This window comes from Crocodylus siamensis, chromosome 3 (genome assembly GCF_052110815.1).
Source record: "Crocodylus siamensis isolate JL-2025a chromosome 3, ASM5211081v1, whole genome shotgun sequence".
NCBI lineage: Eukaryota > Metazoa > Chordata > Crocodylia > Crocodylidae > Crocodylus > Crocodylus siamensis.
Genome location: NC_143397.1, coordinates 225,944,837 through 225,950,836, shown reverse-complemented (window position 1 = coordinate 225,950,836; position 6,000 = coordinate 225,944,837). Strand labels below are relative to the sequence as shown.

At 51.2% G+C, this 6,000-nt stretch overlaps 1 long non-coding RNA gene across 1 annotated transcript in view; it reads left to right on the top strand.

Annotated features, from left to right (window-relative positions):
- The first annotated feature begins 1,963 nt into the window (after nt 1-1,963).
- Nucleotides 1,964-6,000, top strand: part of LOC149869533 (uncharacterized) — a 44,870-nt gene continuing 40,833 nt past the window's right edge. The window contains exon 1 of the long non-coding RNA XR_016441489.1: nt 1,964-4,753. This is a non-coding gene — a long non-coding RNA (uncharacterized LOC149869533). The remainder of the gene's footprint in view (nt 4,754-6,000) is intronic.

Genomic DNA, 6,000 nt, shown 5'->3' with positions numbered 1-6,000 from the left:
TCTCCCATTAGTGGTGTTTGTCATCCATGATACCCCATCAGAATCACTAAAATACTCCCCGTTTGAGTTAGTCTTGGGGCACTGCCCGCAGGGCCTACTCCAGATGTTAAGGGAGCCCTCTACCATGGCACAGGAACCTTCAACATATCGACAAAACTTCCAGCACCAAGTGCAAATGGCCCGGGACATTGCCATGGAGAACCTGTGGCAGGCCCAGCTACAACAGAAGGCCAGGTATGATCTCCATTCCAAGGAGCAGGAGTTCCAACTGGGACAAAAGGTACTCGTCTTGCTGCCCACATCCACTAGCAAGTTGTTAACACAATGGCAGGGACCTTTTGAAATAACCAGAAGGGTAGACCAAATGGATTATGAAGTATACCGGCCAGGACATCGCCGGATGAAACAGATTTTCCATATTAACCTCTTGCAGGAATTGCGACAACCCCAAGGGTGGGCCGCCTTTCTGGAAGAAGAGTCAGAAGACCTTGGACCACAGGGAAAAGACTTGCATGCAGGGACAGAAGAGCTGGAAAAAAATATCTCTATAGAAGAAGGGCTAACAGAACTCCAAAGAGAGAGGATACAGATACTCATCAGAGAATTCAAAGATGTGTTTAGAGAGGAGCCGGGCTGGGCTCAGGGAGCATGTCACTCGATCCGCACACCTCCGGGTGCTATAGTAAGAGAACGCTGGCAATCTGTACCACACCACCTCACAGGAGAGATACATAAAGAAATTAGAAAGATGTTAGAGCTTGGGGTCATGAGGCCCTCATAGAGCCTGTGGAGGAGTTCATTGGTACCAGTGCCTAAACCTGACGGTACTTTGAGACTGCGTTGACTATCGGCGTCTTAATGAAATAGCCATCTTTGATACATTCCCCATGCCCCATATTAATGAGCTGGTGGAACGAATTGGCTCAGCAAAGTTCTTATGCACATTAGATTTAAAGTAAGGCTATTGGCAGATCCCATTGGCTCCATGTGATCAGCCTACGACTGCCTTTGGCACACCCTGGGGCTTATACGAATTTGTATGCATGCTGTTTGGGCTGAACGGAGTTGCTGCAACCTTCCAACATTTGATAGAAAAAATCCTAGCCCCTCATGCTAGTTATACCACAGTGTACATTGACGACATAGTCATTTTCACGCAGTCTTGGCCCCAACATTTACAAGCCTTAAGGGCAGTGCTTGGGGAATTACAGAAAGCTGGTTTAACAGCAAATCCTCGTAAGTGCACAATAGCCATCACCAAATGAAATATCTGGGATTCTTGGTAGGACAAGGAACCATCCATCCCATAGCAGATAAAGTGAGGGCCATTCATGACTTCCACCCTCCCAAAACAGCAAAGCAATTCCGGTCTTTCTTGGGTTTGGTCAATTATTATCACCACTTTGTACCACACTTTGTGGATCTGGCGGCACCGCTGTCAGACATGCTAAAAGGGCCACCAAAAAAGGGGATAACCTGATCGGAAGACATGATGAGAAGTTTTCAGCAACTGAAGGAAGCTCTGTGTGAAGAAGTACTCCTGATTTCATGAAACCCTTTGTATTGCAGACAGATGCATCAGAAACGGCCTTAGGGGCAGTTCTGATGGAGGAGGATGGAGGGATGGAGAGACCGGTGGCCTATGCGAGTTGAAAGCTGTTACCAGCAGAAGCGAGGTATGCCACAATTGAAAGGGAATGCTTGCCGATACGCTGGGTGGTAGATCATTTTCCATATTATCTGATGGGTCAGGAATTTACGTTGATAACAGACCACGCTCCACTGACATGGCTGGGGATGGCAAAGACGGACAATGCGCATATCACGAGATGGGCTCTGGCATTACAACCTTTTAAATTTTGTATAGTGCACAGGCCAGGCATCAGCAACATAACGGCGGACTTCTTGTCTAGGTGCGGGACCGTACCTCAGGAGGACATGGATGACCGAAGGCAGAAAGACACAAGGGACCAGTCAAGTAGGGGACTTATGACCCTTGTGAAACCGCCCCAAGGCGACTTGATGGGGAGGGTTATGTCCCAGGGAGCAACCAAGGGGGAAACCCTGGGGAGCCCAGGGAGAATTCAGGGAACAGGAGCAGGGAAGAGAGAAAAAAGAAAGAAAAGAGAAGCAAACAGAAAGATTCTTACCTTTAGTCGGAACCATGACAAAACCGGAAGCGGCAGTGGGACCTGAGTGGCTCGTTAGCCGCGTTTTTATAAAGTTTCGGCCAGCTGATGGCAGCAGCTGGAGGAGCCGGCCAGGGGAGTTAAAAGGAGCCGTGTGTGAGGAGATGGGGAGGATACCAGCAGGAGCGCCAAAGGGGGAAGCTCTCGCAGAGTCCCCTCAGAGGGGAGGAGCGTGGGGGTTTGCATCCTGCAGCCCCAGAGGAGAGAGCCAGTGGCAACAAGGCAGGAGGTGAGAAGGCAGAGCCGAGACGTGGAGGCAGAAGAGATCTGGAGAGGCTTGAGACCCAGAGGTGCCCACAAAAGGTCAGGAGAGGCAGCAGGAGCCAGATTGACAGAGCAGGTGGGATCATAGAGGGCTCGGACAGCCCCCAGGAAGTACCCCTAGTGGAGGCTGAAGGGCAATGGCTGCGGGAAGGGTGATGGAAGATGGACAATAACCATATAGAGTTGCCTCTCCAGAAATCGTGGGGGAGACATATCAAGGGGATTCACCAAGAATACAGTGAACCCACAGGCTCGATAGTGAATGAAGGGGAGGAAGTGGAGGACAGCAGGCTGACCCAGACATAGTCTAGGCTTATCAAGGGCCTTAGAGGCTGCAGCCAGTGGCAATAGGGCAGGCTGCGGAAATAGCCTTAAAGGGGTCATCCCTTGGTAACTGATATTTCTTTGCCGGTGATATACTTTGTGTTTTCTTTTTGTTGACCACTTTTGGAGGGGTTGTGAGGTGTGGAGCCCAGATAGGGTTCAACCACGGGCAAGACTAGTCAGCTGAGAGAAGGAAGGTGGAAAGGGGGGGGCCTGTAGCCAGACTCACTTATAGCCTACTAAGGAAAGGGCGTGAAGCCCAGCTATTGGAGAGGCATGGCCGAAGACCGTCAACATTCATCAAGGTGGGGTGTAAGGGTGAGGTAGAGGGGAGGTGGAGCCTCGCAGAAGACCATTGTCCCACGGTCCCATATACAAGAAAAGCCAATAGTCGAACCCCACCACTGGGGTAAGATCAAAGTTGTGGCAGGCGAGATTGGGGAGAGACTATTTGGGTCAACGACACTGACTTGGCGGGACCACAGGGATAGACAGGCAGACAACCCCAAACATCTGGGGGCACATAACACATGACTGGATGTTCAAAACCAGGCAGGTACAGCTTTCCTTTCTATTTAATGGCCAAGCTTCAAAAAGGAGGGTTACAGAAAGCCCCATCCTAGCCTAGCTCACACTATAGTGATGATTAGGGAACTCACTTGGGAAATGGGAGTTGCAGTGTGCCTGCCTCCTTGCGATGGTTCACTCTCATGCCACCTTTGCCCGAGCTGCTGAACTTGCTCACCAGGAACCTTCATGCAGACCCCAGAGGGCTCTTCGGCTACCCTCAGGGTGACCCCCAAACTTTCCTGCCATGACTTTGAATGATCCTTCAGTGGAGGGGGTCCCCTGTGAGGTCAGGGGTCCAGAGCTGTCACGCATCACAGCAGACGTTCATGGGGCTCCAAACTTCCCTACACCGCAGCTACGCACCAACCTTTGAGATGGGCCTCCAGATTCTTCACAGCAAGCCCCCACAGCTGATATCCTCCCTGATCCCCATGTGTCCACCTGTAGACAAGCACCTTGGGGCTTCTATGTCTGATGCCATTGGCCCTTGCTGAGTGCTCCCGTGGTTCCTTCTCCCCCTTGGGCAATGTCCTGGTTCCCCTAGCTTGGCGCTAAGAGCACCGCCACTCTGCTCTCACCAGGGAACTAAAATAGATAAACCCTAAAAGGGGAACACAAACAATACCTTTATCATAGCCCCTTTCCCTGTAGTGACCCGATGTGAAACAAGTTAATGAACCAACCATGTGACTACTAAGAGGAGTGACAATAGGGAGAACAAAAGGAATGCCCACGGGGGAGAATCCTATGCTCTGCTAACCCCTAACATCCCTAGGCTAGCGCGCCCTCTGGGTTGGGGTCTGTGTTGTCACCCTAGCCGGGGTCTCTCTCTCCCTTCCTCCAGGACCTGCCTCCGCCCTAGACCCATTGAGTCTTTCCACTAATCCATTCTTTTTGGGGTGGCACCCATTGTCTCTGAAAGGAGCTCCCATGCCAGCTTTCACTGCAGCCGCTGCTGACTCCTCCGGTGGTTCTGCTGATCTTCTGTTAGTTTCCTCCAGTACTTGGATCTCTCGCAGCTCCTGCTACCCCTTGCCCATGGTTCTGATCCCTGCTGGTCTTCCCCGGCTCGGGGATTCTCCACAGCTCTGGCTCCTGCTGCTGCTGCCAGTCTCACTGCCAGCTCTTCCGATCCCTGCCGGTCTTCTTCGGCTTGGGGATCCTTCACAGCTCCAGCTGCCACTGCTGCAGACCACAGTGGCCAGATGCCTTCCTCCTCGCGGTCTCCCGCCACTCCTCCTGGCCTCAGCATTTTCCCTCCTGTACTTTCATGGCTGCTTTTCATCTCTGTCGGGTGGCTTCTTGTCATAAGGTCACCCGGCCCCAGCTGGATATGGATGCAGCTGACAAACCGCACAAGCAGTTTCCCGCCACATATTTCCTCGCTCCTCCCGGCCCCTGCACAGGTATGTTGTTTTCTTTTCTTTTTACTTTGGTCTGGGGTTTGCCTCTGAATGAGGCTTCCCCATTTTCTGGTCCTGTGCCCCTGGTTTTGAGCTTCTGTACCTGGGAGGGGCAAACATTCTAGCCACTTGGAGATCATATAAAAGGTGGGAAGCTCCTGCTCAGGCCATACTTTTGAATAGAAATGACTGCTATATTTTGTGCAGAACTCAATGCTGGAAGGCTGTGTATGTTCAAGCAAGTGAGCCGTTCGAAAAGGCAGCATTCCATTTCGACCAGCATTTCAGTATTTCAATGGAACAGCGTTTCATTTTGAATTTTTTTTCAATTCAAAACAGCTGTTCTGTCCCATTTCATAAAAAAAGTTTCACTGTTTTGACATTTCATCCATAGACTATAATGGGGAAGGTCAAACCAGCCTATAACTTTGTCATTTCTGGCCTGATTTGGATGAAACCTGCAGGAATCGGGTATCCCATGATCACCTCTTGGCCAAAATGGCCAGTTGTGGCCTTGGCTCCACCACGATCCGCTGGCTGGGAAATTGGCTTCGTGGTCGGACCCAGAGGGTTGTGATTGATGGCAGTCATTCATCGTGGTGCCCTGTGACCAGTGGGGTCCCTCAAGGCTCTGTCCTGGGACCCATACTGTTCAACATCTTCATTAACGATGTGGACATTGGAGTCAGGAGTGGACTGGCCAAGTTCGCCGATGACACCAAACTTTGGGGCAAAGCATCCACGCCAGAAGATAGGCGGGTGATCCAGGCTGACCTGGACAAGCTCAGCAAATGGGCAGATGAGAACCTCATGGTGTTTAACACCGATAAATGCAAGGTTCTCCATTTATAAGCACCCTTATAGGCTCGGCAGTGCTACGTTGGTTAGCACTACAGAAGAAAGAGACTTAGGGGTCATCATTGACCACAAGATGAACATGAGCCTGCAATGCGATGCTGCGGCTAGTAAAGCGACCAAAATGCTGGCGTGCATCCATAGATGCTTCTCGAGCAAATCCCGGGACGTCATTCTCCCCTTGTACTCGGCCTTGGTGAGGCCGCAGCTGGAGTACTGCGTCCAGTTTTGGGCTCCACAATTCAAAAAGGATGTGGAGAAGCTTGAGAGAGTCCAGAGGAGAGCCACGCGCATGATCAGAGGTCAGGAAAACAGATCTTACGATGACAGGCTGAGAGCCATGGGACTCTTTAGCCTGGAAAAGCACAGGCTCAGGGGTGATCTGATGGCCACCT